The 15353-nt window shown below is 40.4% G+C and overlaps 1 protein-coding gene across 10 annotated transcripts in view; it reads right to left on the bottom strand.

Annotated features, from left to right (window-relative positions):
• The window catches only part of FHOD3 (formin homology 2 domain containing 3), a 462694-nt gene that overhangs the window by 315799 nt on the left and 131542 nt on the right, over positions 1 to 15353 (bottom strand). The gene's annotated exons all lie outside the window — the stretch shown is intronic.

The raw sequence follows: 15353 nt of genomic DNA, 5'->3' as shown, positions 1-15353 counted from the left end.
AGTCTGCTACATTATACTGTTGCCTCAGAAGACAGGAGGAGAGAGGGACAATGGGTCCTATGGGAAAACCACTCCTGCCCTTCATGGCCTCTCCACAACCAAAAAATGTCACCACAGCTCACCACCTTTGGGACACATGAATCAATCTGCTAGGCTTGTTCTGTTTAAATTTTCTTAGCACATCTACTCTGTAAAGGCTCTTTATTTTTTACTCCTAGGAATTTACCCTGACTATATGCCTTCCACAACATGAAAATACACATGTAAGAGGCTTACTCAGTGCAATAATTGCAATATATTAAAAACAACCTTAATGCCTTACATAAGAGGGTTGAATAAACTCTGGTACATCCACAAAATGGAATATGAGGCAGCTGTAAAGAAGAATGGGGAGGATCTCTCAATGACCTAATAGGAAGGGATTTCCAAGGCAAATGCATGGGGGGGGGGGGAAGCAAAATGAAAAAGAGTACCTACAGTACCACTACCCTTCATGTTAAAAAGGGGAGATAGTATTCATGTATCTGTTAATGTGCAATAAGTACGGAATGACCGATGAAAAACTAAGGAGATGGGTTACCGACTGGGTGTGGCTGGGAACAATCTGAGGAAGAGAGGGATGGCAACACGATGAAGAGGGGGGAGTAATACTTCTGAGTACACCTTTTTGAACTGTTTCAACTTTTTAAATTGTGCTTAGTTTCTCACATATTCAAAAAAATAATTAAAACCAACCAAGATGTGAGAATACCCAAAAAGGTAACAAATCTAAATATGCTACAAATAAGTAATTTAACCACACTCTGGAGGAATGGATAAAGAAATAAGTAACTTTGGAGAACATATCTTGATCAGATACCATAAGGCTGAAGATAAAAGGACTGTATTATACTCTACTTAGTTTTCTCCCCCATAGGTCCATGGCTTAATGATTCAGAAACCATTGCACTTTATTCTGTTTCCTAAGACTGAGTAAATAAGTAAACATATTGTGGCTAGCAGGAGCCAGGATTCTGTTTGATGGAGAAAGGAATTACAAATAAGAAAAAGGGGAAGACCAGAATAAGCCCTGTGTGTGTAGATTAGAATAGGTCCTATCATTACAAACTCAAATATTTTGATAGATATATAGAGATAGGGAAGTGTGTGAATTCATATACCCACATACATATATACACATATGTTTTCTAGCCCTGTGATCTGAGAAGGTATAAAAACCAATGACACTCCAGTATCAATGAGCACACTTGACTTTTGAGATCTTGTTCTCTGGACACCATTGTCCACTAAAGGAAACAGCTCTTTGGAAAAACCACAGCTTCCAGGACTGAACAGGGAAAGCATAAGATGAGCATGAAACATCTCAAAATGGGAACCATTTTCTAAGTCCAAAAAATATAATGAGACAATATCTAAAGGACATAGTCAACTTGAATGGTCTCCCAATGGTCAAATCTGGAAAATCTGGAGAATAAATGATACTAATAGGTTAGCACCCATAGAATGAAACAGATATCCTTAAATCCATACTGACATTATTGAGTAAACAAATAGATAACAGAAGACATTCCTTACAGAATTTCAATTCATAAATGCAGATAAAAGAGATAGAAAATTACCATCAGGCAAACATCACAGTAATGATTTTCAGAGGCAAGAATTACAAAGGAATTTGAAAGTATGATGAAAAGCATATTTGCATCATCTGAAAGCACCTCCTGCCAAAATGTTTATTAATTACAAAGGGGAAAAAGCTTACAGATAGCACCTTACCCACATGACCAAAGTTAGCATCTGTAGCAGGGACACTGACTCTATAATGTGCCACCATCTATGATGAACTGAGAAGAACACAACATTTCTGCCATATTTTTATCAAAAACATGTAACTTGTATTCAATCATAAGGAAATATCCAACAAATCCATTCTGAGGCTCATTCTACAAAGTAATTGGCCAGTACTCTTGAAATGTGTTGCCATGAAAGAAATAGACGAAGAATGGCCACAAAACAGAAGAGACCAGGGAGATGTGACGATATGAAGACATAAGATCCTGGATTGAAGACTGAACTGGACCCTAGAATAAAAAAAAAGCTAGTGGGACAATTGACAAAATTTGAATAAAGTATAAAGAATAGTTGATATTACTGTAGCAACATTAATTTCCTGGTTTAGATGCTGGCACTATGGTTTATAGGATGTTAATATTTGGGGAAGCTGGGTGAAGGGCACATAGAAAGTCTATGTACTATTCTTGTAATTTGGGGAGGAAGATATCCAATTATTTCAAAATGAAGATTTAAAGTATATTTAAACAAAATTTTCTCTAACAAATCCTCATTTCTGGGATCTCTGGGTGGCGCAGCGGTTTGGTGCCTGCCTTTGGCCCAGGGCGCGATCCTGGAGACCCGGGATCGAATCCCACATCGGGCTCCGGGTGCATGGAGCCTGCTTCTCCCTCTGCCTGGGTCTCTGCCTCTCTCTCTCTCTCTCTCTCTCTCTCTGTGACTATCATAAATAAATAAAAATTTTTTTTAAAAAATCCTCATTTCTTGGTAATTTTCCTGTATTTTTCTATACAACCACTTAAGGTAAACAGAGAAACAGACTGAATGAAAAGTAAGTATATCGATGTAAGAAGTCCAAATGCCAAGGTAAGAAAACCATCCAATAAAATAAAATAAAATAAAATAAAATAAAATAAAATAAAATAAAATAAAATAAACCTAGGATGGAAAAATCCATTTATGAAGAATTGAGAAGTAAAATTCACTGTTTTTAAGCTAAATATGGAAATACATTTCTGTGTATGATAAACATTATCGTGAATATACCTTGTAAGCAAAAAGAAAGAGACAACAACTGTTAGCCTCCACAGACTATTTTCAGCTCAAAGAATGCCACATACTTAGAAGAACGTTTGAACCACTATCTTGCAAAACATTACATGAAACAGAGCAAACAGGAAGGGGAATGTGGGGGGAATGGGAGCAGGGAGGGGCAATCCAAAAACACATGGAATGTCCAGTGTCTGGAAGTTGCTGAGTATTCCAGTCACTGGCAATGTCATTTCTAAATTGTGAAAACTAATGACACTCTCTCACACCATGACTCATGGAGGAAACACTCTGTAATCAGTAATTTTTTATTCTATTCCTCAGCTTTATTCATGGACTTTCGTGAACTGAAGTGAAAAATCCTAACTTAGCATAACTTGGCTTAGCCTTTCTAATTTTGGCAGGGAGTAGGAGGTGGAAGACACTTTTCTATCAAGCAATGTGTCACTAACTTAACCAAGGTCCCTTTTAGCTCCACTGAACAAATTCAATGAGTCCCTCACTCTGAAAAGGTACATTTTGTTCTCCAGGGCAGACACTACATCTAAAATGTGATAGAGACCTAGATTTTAACCATAGTGTCTATAATTAAGGCACATAAAGGCAATTGCACAGCCCAGCTGTTTGAGTAATGCTTCCACTGTGACATGTGGTTTCCCAGTATACCATCTCCAGAATGACCTTAGAAGTCAAAGGAGCCCACTAGCAAACACAAAGCCAAGAAGAATCCTGCCAGCGAGGACTCTGCAACAGCTCTGTACAACAGCTATCATACCTCTATCTGGGAACAGGGCTATCAGGACAGTTTTTGAATTCTTCTGGACCCAAACTGAGGCCTACCTGTCTCCAGGTAGACTTCACTTAGACCCCTGGTTTCAGAATCTGCTCCTCCTCCTCTATGTTCCCAAAGATCCCTATACTTTCACATTTGCCAGCACTTCAAACAATAAGGTCTCCCAGTTGGACTTGAGCTATCTAAAAGCAGGGTCCACGCACACCATTCCACACCAGCGTCTGACATGATGCCTGGTCCATACAGGTACCTAAGGTCTATATTGGTGGCCAAGTAGAGCTGGTAGGAGGCACACCTGATTATGTGTCCAGTCCAGCTATGGAGCAATGCTTGTCCATGTGACCCACTTTACTGAGCTCCTACATGCCAGGCAGTGTTCTAGGTGCTGATAATGTTGCAATGGCAGAGACATAGGGCATCCTGTGGAACTGAGAATCTAGTGGGGGAGATGAACTTTAAACATATAACCATGCAAATGACCGTGTAACTATAATTGCAAAAAATATTGTCAAACAAAACAAAAGTATAGCAGGATTCTAAGATCATGTGATCTTAGATCTCATGGGGGGGGGAGATCTCTCCCCCCACTCTCTCTCTCTCTCCCCCCTCTCGCCTCAAAGAAATAAATCTTTAAAAAAAAAAAAAAGATCATGTAACTAGATGACCTGACCACATAACCTCCTAATTTTTAAAGGTCATCTAAGGCAGTAATGGGCGTTGAGGAGAATTTCCGTAGACACAACCCCATTATTGAAATTACAAGAAAAAAAAAAACCTGGAGGTGAGCCAAGTGCCAGCCTCAAGGGAATGACCACCCATGGCCTTATCCAGGCAACCTGAGAGAATATAACCACTGAGCCATTTAAAAATGACGAGTATGTGAAATATGTTGATATGTGGGAAGATACTCAGAGTTGACTACAGAGTGGATTTTTTCTTTTTTTTTTTTTTACCATAAAGGTACTTAGGTTAACATTTCATAACTCAGCCTCAGCCACTCTTGTCTCAGGATCATCTACAGCCAAGGGGGTAGCAGCAATTGGTGGGCAGAATAGGAGCATCTGAAGGGCTTCAGAGGTCACCAGTGGAATCCCTCATCTTCCAGATGCAGATTCAGTCAGCTGGTCCCCATACCCAACTGGGACAGTACCTCATGTTCTTTCCATCCTACATGCAGCTTTTTCAAGGGGCTCCTCAAACAAGGAAAGGAAGCTAGAGGTCAGGTGGAGATCAGAAGAGAAGTATCCTTTCCCCACCCCAGCCCCCCACCAGCAGCCAGATGCAGAATGACTTCCTGAAATACCCCAGAGTTTGCTCCTGCTACAGGAGGTAACAGCTGAACCACTCCTCACAGCAAGTGGCTGGCTGAACCTGAATGTCCTATTTTTTTTTTAAAGGTTACTAGTTTAATCCGTTTCAAAGGTGGAACCTGGATCAGCATCATCAGCATCACCTGGGGAGCTTGTGAGATGCACAGAGGCTCAATTCCACCAGACCTCCTCCACCAGACCTCCTGAAGCACCATCTGCATTTTACAAGATCCCTGCGAGAGGTACAGACATATTAAGATTTGAGAAGCAATGGTTCAGTCCTAGAGGGCAGGAAGACTGATTTATTCATTCCTCAAGCATTCACAGACTTCTCTGCTAAATCCAGGGGCAGATCCAAAGAGCTGACAAGGCACCTAACAAGGTCGGGGGAAGAGAGAGCCTGGTGAGGGAGGGATGCAGCTGCTCGTAGGCAACCCCAGGGAGGAAACCCAGGGCTGACACACCTCAACCTTTCAGGGCTGAAACCAGAGGGTTCAAGGCTGGGGATGGACCTGGATGAAAGTCTCCGGAAAACCTATACATTAGCTGCAGTGACAGAACACTCTTAAAAACCAAAAACCACCCAGGGCCCCTTATGACTTAGTCAATAAGGTGCTGTACTGCTCTTTCTGTGCAGCATCCTCTGCTGCCTAGAAACTTTCCCATTCTCTCTCACCCAACGTTCCCATGAGATGCTAGAATTGCTTTGTTTTGTTGCACAAAACACAAACCCTCAACGGCCCATACCAGCATCTGACTGTCTTCAACATGGCTTGGAGTTCAAGGTAGATGCAGAGTCACCCGAGGTGACACCAGCCATGCTCAGGCCAGGATGTGGAGGGTCTGGGCCTCACCCCAAAGCCACAGAGAGGTCAGTTCAGGACCAGAACTGTTTTTTTTTAAGTGAAAGCTCAGGTATCTGAGTGAAGGGTACACTAGAGGAGAGCAGTCAGGGGCAGGAACAGGGAGCAGCATCTGTCAGAGAGTGAGGGCCAGAGTCAAGTCAAGCCAGGACCTGGAAGCAAGAGAGCAAGCCTGGAGGGCTTCCAGGCAGCGATGCCAGGCACGGGTCTCCGGCCAGGCAGGGGATCACTGGCAGCTTTTGCTGACAAGAGGGATACTAAACTGTGGATAGGCTGAGTCTTGTGGTGGGGCAGGGAGTGGGGGGTGCCTAGACAAGACATCTGTGGGTTGACGAAGGTGTGAGCCAATCTGATTCGAAAGGCTACTGAAGCCACAGCTGGAAGAGAATGGACATAGTGAGACCAAAGGAAAGGGCCAAGGGAGAATGTGACACCCCATGTGCCAAAAGAGGACCCACAGAAGCTGCCAGAAAAGAGAGGGAAAAAGCAGGGAAGCCTGTTATCAAGGGAGCTAGTGGGAGGGCTAAAAGAGATAGCAAATCACCTCCAGTGCTTCAAAGGAGGGGAGGACACAAGAAAAAAAGGTTCCTGCACTTAGTAAGTATGAACTAGCTGGTGACCTGTAAGCACATTCCCTGCTGATGGTGTCAGTGAGGAAATGTGGACATGGGGCTAGGGTGCTGGCATGTCCTCAGAACAGAAGCAAAAGCAGTTACTGACAACACCTACCATGCTGGTCTGCTTGGTATACCTAAGGGAAATCGTATTTCTGGATAATGCCTTCTACTGTGAAGTCTTCACTGAAACTCCCCTACCGTCCTGTCATGGAATCCGCTAGGTCCTGAGGCACCCCTGGGAGCCACCTCTGTAGAGGTGGGACACAGTGGGTAGTCCAGGGATGTGCCATCCAAAATAAATGCTCTCAAGGAAAAAACAAAATGTTCACTTAAGTGCTTCTCTAACTATTCACACTAAAGGAGCTTTTGTCATTTATAATCAAAATAAAGTACTAGCAAAGGAAATAAAACACAAACACCAAATGTCTTATCATTCGACTCAATCCACAAAATTCTGTTAATATGATCTAAAAAACATAAGAATTACACATATAAGTATCTAAAAGAAAGCATATAGGCAATTAATGTAGAAAGTCACTAGGACTCTCACAACTTTGTCATGCAAATAAAAAGTCCTAAGGGAACAGATTCCCGCATTAAAACCCAATACACATACAATGAAGAAAAGCCTGTGTTTCTCATAAATAAATAAATAGAATCTTAAAAAAAAAGAGAGAGAGAAAAGGGAAGATAAACTTTAACATCTTTACCTTTACATAATTCACAATTCTTACATTATTACTAAGCACACTGTTTAGTTCAGATGACATTTTTCCATACTATAGTTTGCTCAATGAAGGAAGAGGTGCATGATTTACACTATGTTGCAAGCTCCCTAATCCATTTGGCTGCTCTAGGATATTCTCTTATTCTCTCAAAACATACTCTTTTTTTTTTTTTTAAGATTTTATTTATTCATGAGAGACACAGAGAGAGACAGAGACACAGGCAGAGGGAGATGCAGGTTCCATGCAGGGAGCCTAATATGGGACTCGATCCCGGGACTCCAGAATCACACCCTGGGCTGAAGGCAGGTGCTAAACTGCTGACCCACCCAGGGATCCCCAGAACATACTCTTACACAAAAGAAATTCCAAATTACACTTGTTGACCATATAATTCTTCAGTTTTATATGGTTTCAGAGTTCTGTTAATCAGCAATAAAGCTAAGAATTCTTCCCATCTCAACATCATGTTCAACATTTACTAGAATTGCCACATCAGCAAATGTGCATACTCTTCAAGCTATAATGAAAAATTCTCTATTTGTTCTATGGATTGGTTTTCTGTAGCCCTAGTTTCAGAATACACCATTGGAAAGTGATACTTGAGCCATCTTCTTTGCCCTAGATTCACCCATTTCCACACAAGTATTGTTGATGCCAGTCTCAACAACTGTATATTGTCTTGGGGTGGGGACGGGGCAGAAGGAGAGGAAGAGAGAGAATCTTAAGCAGTCTCCACACCCAGCTCAGAGCTTGATCTCACAACCCTGAGATCATGACTTGAGCCAAAATCAGGAGTCGGATGCTTAACCAACTAAGCCAACCAGGCAACCTCTATTTGTTTTTTTATTCTTAGCAAATCAAAGTGTTATCTAGTAAGAAGCCCACAAAATACTAATGTTGACATATGAAATAGTGAACACCTGCATCTGTCATCTCTCAACTGGAGCTTTCGAAGAATTCTTTTTGTTTTTCAATATATTTCTTTGGTATATCTGTAAATGCTCTAATATCAATGTTCTTATCTCTTCATCAGCCAATACATTCTCACAAAATAACACATTGTGCTTAATCAGCTTATTTGGCTGATTATGGCTATAAAACTAAATGTATGAAGGTTCATACTGCCAACAAAAACTAAAATAAAATCTTTTGCTCTCAAAATGGCTTCCACCCTCACCACTTTGTTTACTACTGTGCATTCAGATCAGGAGGTTTTTCTTTGAAAAAAAAAAAAAAATCCAGTGATAATGTGCTTTGCCATCATTAAGGTTAGAATTAATACACACTTGCTGAAAAATATTTAGCTAACATTGAGTTTTAAGAAACTATCTTTATTCATATAGAATATAATTATGTATTTATATTATTCAATGGAATTTTAAAAAGCTGCTAGAAAGGAATATAGAAAAACTACAGGATATAAGGCCAATATACAAGTATCAATTTTATTTCTATATATGAGCAATAAGAATTGGAAATTTAAATCTATAATAGCATCCAAAAATGGCACACTTAGGAAAACACTTAAAATATGTGTTAAAAGCTATACCCTGACAACTATAAAACACTGCAGAGAGAAACTGAAGATGGCCTAAATAAATGGAGATACATATCTAAATAAAAGCAATATAAGACTCAATATTAAGTTGTCAATTCTCAAATTGATCTACAGATTCACTGCAATGTCAATCAAAATCCCATGGTTTAACAGAAATCAACAATCTGATCTCTACAATGCATATGGAAATTCAAACAGCATAGAATAGCCAAAATAATTTTGAAGATTTACACTACTTAATTTTCACACATATTATAAAATGACAGGGAAGACAGTATGGTATTGCTCTAAGCACAAACACCATAGTGAAACAGAATACAGACTCTACACCTAGAACCACACATATGTTGTCAATTGATTTAACAAAAGTGCCAGTATAATTCAATAGAAAAAGAGTGTTTTCAACAACTAGATGTCCATACCTTACATTAACCATAAAAATTAACTCACAACTGGATCACAGACCAAAATACAGACCTAAAACTATAAAGCTCCACTGGAAAAACAGATGGAAAGGATCTTTGTAAAAGCAGGATGGGCAAAAATGTCTTAAGTAGGATTCAAGGAATTTAAGCCTAGAAGAGAGAGCTAATACACTGGATCCCATCAAAATATTAAAAAATCTCTGCTCTTTGAGAGATACTTTAAATGAAAATAAAACAAGCCATCAAAAGAGTCCCAATATGTACATTTGGCAAAAGACGGGTACCTAGGATACATGAAGAACTTATAATTTGATGAAGACAACAATAATAAAAAATAAAGGTAGGGGGGCAAAGATTTTGGATATTTCACAAAAGAGGTATCTAGATGGACAAAAAGTACATAAGATGATGCTCAACACCATTAGAGAAAAAAAAAATCCAAAATCAGACACCATAAGAAACATCTTAGAATGATTAATACTAGCAAGATCAGAATACCAAGTGTTGTCAAGGATCTGGAGCAACTAGAACTTTCATACACTGCTCTTACTAGCAGAAAATGGTATAATCATTTTGGAAAAAACTGTCAGTTTCTTACAAAGCTAAACATACATTTAACATAATGACCCACCAATTCCACTTCTGGCTATTTACACATGAAAAATTAAAAATTCATAAAACTTGTATTGTACATATACATTCACAACAGCTTGATTCATGATGGTTAAAAACTGGGAACAATCAAAAATCAATCAGCATTTGACATCTGATATAAATTGTGGTCCATCCATACCATGGATTAGTCTTCAGCAATGAAGAGTAGTAGACTACTGATAATACCCAGCATAGATTAGATGGGTCTCCAAATCATTTTGCTTACTAAAAGCCAGACCAAAAAAAAAAAAAATAGTAAGTCCATTTTTGTGAAATTCTAGAAAAGATCAATCTAACCCATAGTGATAGAAAGCACGTCAGTGATTACTGATGGCTCAAGGGTGAAGGGTGGGAAGCGGACAATGTAAATTGATTGAGAAGAGGCATAAGAAAGCTTTAGGAATATAGATTGTGGTAGAGGTTATTATGTAGATATATACATTTGTCAAAATTTATCCAACTGTCACTTAAATGGCTGTATTTTCTGAATGTAAGGTATGCCTCAATAAAGTTGATTAAGAATAAAGTAACACCTTGAAACATAGTTGTAAAACACATGACTGATGCACAGCCTGTGCCATTTGTAACTCTACACATCAGTCCAGCAATATCCAATCTGTTCTCTGGCCGATAGGATTTGTCTACTGACCCCTTGCTTCAATACTATAACAATATTCAATTATTCTACAGGCATACCCTGTAAATACTGCAGGTTCAGTTCTAAACCAACACCTAAAGTGAATATCACAAAGTGAGACAAATGAATGTACTGGCTTCCGTGGGTATAAAAGTTATGTTTACATTATACCAGTCTGTTATCAAGTGTGCAATAGCACTGTATCAAAAGAAGAGTAGAAACGAATTAAAAGACTATTTCTTAAAAATTTTGCTAACCATCATCTGAGATTTTAGTAAGTTGTAATTGCCAATCACAGATCACTGTAACTACTAATGAGACAGTTTGAAATACTACAAGAATTACCAAAGTGTAACACAGAGACATGAAGTGTTTCAACGCATATTGTTGGAAAAATGGCACCAGTCAACTCCGTCAACTCTGGGTTGCCACAAACCTTCAATTTATTTAAAAAAAAAAAAAAAGCACTATCTGTGAAGCACAATTAAGCGAAGTACCATAAAAAGAGATAAGCCTGTGATTGTTTCTAAATGCTTACTTTCAGGTTCTGTACTTATCTTACTGTGAAGTGATAGCCAATGGCTCACAAATCAGCCGTAATGACGACACTTTGAGTAGCCTTGTATCAGTCGTATGCCCAGGATATTTTAGATTCAATAAAATCCCAACATACTTTAAAATTGAACAAATTGGGCAGCCCCGGTGGCTCACCGGTTTAGCGCTGCCTTTGTCCCAAGGCAGGATCCTGGAATCCCGGGATCGAGTCTCACATCGGGCTCCCTGCATGGAGCCTGCTTCTCCCTCTGCCTGTCTCTCTCTCTCTCTCTCTCTCTCTCTCTCCCTCCCCCTCTTTCTGTCTCTCATGAATAAATAAAATCTTAATAAAATAAAATAAAATGGAACAAAATTGCTAACCTCTTCACTTAATGCTAAAAGTAGTACTGAATTTCATTCCCTTAATAGGGATTAGTGACATTCCTAATAAAGTCCTAATGAGTGAGCGTGAGGAGGCAAGGAATGTAAAAATTGTCACTATCCTGTGCAATTCTTTGAGGCTTAAATGAGCGAACATTTAGAAGAGTGTGGTAGGTAGAATTTTAGGATGGCCTCCAAGATTCCCTTCCCTGCTCTACAAACTCTATAACCTCCTCCAGTTGAATAGTGAATGAGACTAAGGATTAGGACAGAATATCACTCCCACAATTAGGTTACACTAATTGTGTAAGAGGAAGAGATTTTTTTTTAAGATTTTATTTATTTATTCATGAGAGACAGAGAGAGAGAGAGACAGACAGACAGAGGTAGAGACACAAGCAGAGGGAGAAGCAGGCTCCATGCAGGGAGCCCCACGTGGGACTAGATCTCGGGACTCCAGGATCACGCCCTGGGCTGAAGGCAGTGCTAAACCACTGAGCTACCAGGGCTGCCCGAGGAAGAGATTTTTGCATATGTAATTAAAGTCCCAAATCAGCTCAAGTGCATCAAAGGGGAGATTATCCTGAGTGGGCCTGACCTAATCAGGTGATCCCTCTAATAGCGAGTGTGAAGATAAGAGACCATTAACAACAGAAAAACTCTCCTACAGACTTTGAAATAGTGACTGCCATGTTGACAAGAGCCATGTGATAGGCAAGGACAGGTAGCCTGTAGAAGCCGAGGGTCTCAGTCTTACAACCTCAAGAAATGGAATCCTGCCAATAACCAAGGAGCTTGGAAGAGGAATTTGAGCCTCATGTGAGAACAAGGCCTAGCTGACACCTTTATTTCAGCCTAGTGAGATCCTGAGCAGAGGATCCAGATAAGTGATGACTGGACTTCTGCCTTATGCAAACAGTGGGAAAATCAATGTGTATTTTTAAGCCACTAAGTTTGTGGCAATTTACTATGCAACAATAGGAAACCAATAAGAGAATAATATAAAAGTGTAATATACAAATGTATATACACACCACTTTTGGCAAGTTTCCACCCCAAGGATGTGAGAGTAAACAGAGACATCACCATGAAAGGAAAGCAGATGTGACCAAGTCATCACAAGGAAACAAGCTGCCTCAATCCACATAAAGAGCACAGGCAGGGAGGCCACATGGCAAACTGGTGAGAGCAGTCTCTGGCACAGGCCAGATCTGGTTTCCAATTCTGCCTCTACCTTACTGACCCTAGGACCTATGGAGAATCACTTCATTTTTCCACACCTCATCTTGCTTATCAGAGAGACAGTAGATTAAACATCTACTCAATCAGTTAAGTCTCTAGGGTGACAATCAAGAAAGTTATTGGCTGGGTCGTAGGGCAGGTCTATTTTTAACTCCTTGAGGAACCTCCACACAGTTTTCCAGAGTGGCTGCACCAGTTCACATTCCCACCAACAGTGTAAGAGGCTTCCCTTTTCTCCGCATCCTCTCCAACATTTGTTGTTTCCTGCCTTGTTAATTTTCCCCATTCTCACTGGTGTGAGGTGGTATCTCATTGTGGTTTTGATTTGTATTTCCCTGATGGCAAGTGATGCAGAGCATTTTCTCATGTGCATGTTGGCCATGTCCATGTCTTCCTCTGTGAGATTTCTCTTCATGTCTTTTGCCCATTTCATGATTGGATTGTTTGTTTCTTTGGTGTTGAGTTTAATAAGTTCTTTATAGATTTTGGAAACTAGCCCTTTATCTGATATGTCATTTGCAAATATCTTCTCCCATTCTGTAGGTTGTCTTTTAGTTTTGTTGACTGTATCCTTTGCTGTGCAAAAGCTTCTTATCTTTACCCCAAAGATTCAGATGCAATGAAACGTCGGGACACCTGCACCCCGATGTTTCTATCAGCAATGGCCACAATAGCCAAACTGTGGAAGGAGCCTCGGTGTCCATCGAAAGATGAATGGATAAAGAAGATGTGCTTTATGTATACAATGGAATATTACTCAGCAATTAGAAACGACAAATACCCACCATTTGCTTCAACGTGGATGGAACTGGAGGGTATTATGCTGAGTGAAATAAGTCAATTGGAGAAGGACAAACAGTGTATGTTCTCATTCATTTGGGGAATATGAATAATAGTGAAAGGGAATATAAAGGAAAGGAAAAGAAATGTTGGGAAATATCAGGAAGGGAGACAGAACATAAAGACTCCTAACTCGGGGAAACGAACTAGGGGTGGTGGAAGGGGAGGAGGGCGGGTGTTGGAGGGGAATGGGTGACGGGCACTGAGGTGGACACTTGACGGGATGAGCACTGGGTGTTTTTCTGTATGTTGGTAAATGAACACCAATAAAAATTAATTAAAAAAAATAAAAATAAAAATAAAAAAGAAAGAAAAAAAAATCTAAAAAAAAAAAAAAAGAAAGAAAGTTATTGGCTAAAATAAACAACAGAGAAATGCATTAGCAATATAAGCACAGCCCTCAGAATCAAAAGAAGGGTTAAGGGCTGGGCCTTGCGGAGTGCTGGAACGACAGTAGCCCTAGGGAATGCAGGTAACGGACGACCAGACCAGCGACCAGCCAGCGACCAGCCAGCATCGCTCAGGAGCTCGGCTCTTGGACTGAATCTGCTCCCCCTCCCCTACAAGATCAGGATTCCAAAGAGACAGATGTCCCAGAGGGATTCAGAGTCAGGGAGTTTCAGTTTAGATTGATTCACACATAAGCCTCCACAGGACCTCTCCAAACATCAGGCCCTGCTCAAGGGTGGTTCCTCAGGGACACCTGGATGGCTCAGCAGTTGAGCATCTGCCTTCAGCCCAGGGCGTGATCCTGAGGTCTGGGATTGAGTCTCGTATCAGGCTCCCTGTGAGGAGACAGCTTCTCCTTCTATGTCTCTGCCTCTCTCTCTCTCTCTCTCTCTCATAAATAAATAAAATATTTTTTAAAAAGGGTGGTTCCTCAATGGGGAAGCGAGGGTGGGAGGGGAGGTGGACAGATGGAAAGATCACAGAGCGCCCCCCCCATCCTCCTCTTCCTCATGGAATAGAAACTGAAAACGAGACTTTACACAGGGCAAGTGCTCAAAATGGAAGCCATTACTAGTTCCATTTGTCATCTGCTTGACACCCTACTTGTCATAAAATAAGATGATTTGGAAACATAATCCAACTACACATTAAAGTTATATGCTACTACATAATACTTACTAGCTTTTATGTTTTGTAGGCTCTCTTTTTGGCCCTGGTTTCTGTGTTCTTTGACAACTCCCAGGATCTATCCTACATGAGATACACAGCTCTGTGCAATTGCACTAACTTGCAACCACCTTGTAGTACAGAGTTCTGTCTTCAATTTCATTAACCTGATGGTTAACCTGTCCATTGAGAATGTAAATTACTCTTTGATTTTTTTCAAGTCTTTTTTATAATCTTTTTATTCTTATGATTTAAATACCTTCTTGTACATCTCCCATAGTTTTAAATATATTTATTTAATATTCTCCATCCAGCAGTCTATTATTTAGGCTCATAGCATTCTAACCCCACTGCTCACTGGGTGTGTATGGAGTCCCCAGTGCAGTGGATGGCTCTCCCAGGGGTATGCAATTTTGGATTGTGAGCCCATCTTCAGGAGCATTCATTATGTGAGAATTCTGTGCAGCTTGAGCAGAGTGTATCCCTCAAGATACATGGGGCCCCTCTCATGTTAATTTATCAGCTTGGGGATTCTTACACAAGTTAACATAATTCAAACTCTAAACCTGAGTGAGGGCTGGCCTGAGGTTACCAATCCTACACACCCAGTCCCAACCCAGGGTATGTCAACTTCCTGATGATCTCCCCAGTTTGATGGGCACATTCTCTAGGGTCATTTTTTCATCGAGGATGTAGTCCTGAGAGGCATGGCTTTAAATAGGGATCCCTACCCTTCTGTGCCTACAGGCTCATCTTTCCTGCCCACACCCCTAAAATGACCTGAGGTTACCAAGACTGGCCAACTTTCCTGCAATTG

This window comes from Vulpes lagopus, chromosome 1 (assembly GCF_018345385.1).
Source record: "Vulpes lagopus strain Blue_001 chromosome 1, ASM1834538v1, whole genome shotgun sequence".
In the NCBI taxonomy this organism is placed as follows: Eukaryota; Metazoa; Chordata; class Mammalia; order Carnivora; family Canidae; genus Vulpes; species Vulpes lagopus.
This window is presented reverse-complemented; position numbering and strand designations above follow the sequence as displayed.